Below are 1,697 nucleotides of genomic sequence, written 5' to 3' on the forward strand. Positions count from 1 at the left end.
CATGTTGAATCAATGTCCGGCTTTGTCTGGATATGTTTTGATGCATGTTTTTCATTTATTTGGAATATGAGTCACCTTTCTGTACCATGATATAAATATTAATTAAATGTTTTTGAACATTTATAAAGTTTGCGTAGCACTGTAAAAAAAAAAGAATAATAAATTCCCCAAAAAGCTGTTAATAATGGGGTCAGTCGTTCATCTGAAAGCTCAAAAACACGTTACACGTTAGACATAAATATTGTTTGTTAAAAAAAGTTAACTCTACAGTACACATTTATTGTTAACAAGAAGTATTTATTGCAAGTTGCAACTTTGTTTAAAAATTCACACTTGAAAGGTGTTCAAAAAGATTAAGCATCAGACTCCTGATGTCATTTGTTCTCTGCATATTTTGTTTTATGTCGTAGATATGTATTGAATAGATTTATTAAATGCCTATGGTGATATTCAAATAAAAATAGCACCTGTTTCAAGGCAGCTGAAAAAGCAGTCACGTTTGTGCTGTTGTGCAACCACATACAATTGGACACTTTGAAGAAACTTTTCAGGCTGATGCTGTTGTTCACTCTATGGGATCCCCGTTTAGGGTCTATTAGTTTCTTCAGATGCTCTTGTCACTGTTGTTTTGTGTAAGAAAAGAGAAATAGTTCATTATAATAAGTTACAGTATAACTTTTATATTATAAAAGTTACAGTATAATACTTTTTTTTTTTAGGATTTGTAATTTTTTGTCTTTAGAAAAAATAAATAAAAAGACTGATAGATTGACTGATTGGTCGAATTACCATTCATGACAACTGATCAGTCCTCCAGAAATGTAATTCTGTAAGTTAATAAAATTGATGTACCTTTTGGGGTGGTTAAGATGAAATCTGCTCATTCTTGTGGTGCTAAACAGTGTTTTCCTGCAGTTCCAGAGTAACTGATCACATGGCACTTACAGCTCTTTTTTATTTGGTTTTGTTTTCAGGTTTGTAATTGCTTTATTTTAGTGAAAATGCTATTATTAGCCTTTTAAATATTATAAATAACCGTGTCACAAATAGATATTAAGGACATGTTTTAAATACAATTTAAATCTTTTGAAATGCATTTAACAATTTAAAATGTGTAATTTTCACTAGAATTTAAATAGATTTGGAAGATGTTTTTATTTAGTTGGCATTATATATATATATATATAACAGGTCAATAAACAGTGTGTTCTCTTACTGTGAAAATGAACCCACAACATGCACTGCTATCGATCGGTACACAATTCCTGCACACATAACCTGGCTGAAAAGTGCTACTTTTTAAACTTATACTAGGAAAAAAAAAAAAACTCCAGAACTAAATTATGAAAAAGTCTGTTTTATTAGGGTATGACTATAGTTTATTGTATTATGGCACTAAAACAATTAGTGTTTCAATTAAGACTGGTGGACAGTACAAAAGAACAATTAGGTTCTACAGTCAAATTTATCATGTATTTTAGAATGTAAACAAAAAGCATTTTAAAACTGTCCATTCAGTTCTATACAGTTTCAATTATGAACTCTTCTATTAAGGCAAGGCAAGTTTATTTGTATAGCACATTTCATACACAATGGTAATTCAAAGTGCTTTACATAGAAGAAATTAAAATAATCAAAAGAGAAAGAATAATTAAAACAGTAATAATTTAGTTTTATTAACTAAAACCGTACAGCAT

The sequence above is a fragment of the Rhinichthys klamathensis genome, unplaced genomic scaffold, assembly GCF_029890125.1.
Source record: "Rhinichthys klamathensis goyatoka isolate OS25496 unplaced genomic scaffold, OSU_Roscu_1.1 h1tg000609l_1, whole genome shotgun sequence".
NCBI lineage: Eukaryota > Metazoa > Chordata > Actinopteri > Cypriniformes > Leuciscidae > Rhinichthys > Rhinichthys klamathensis.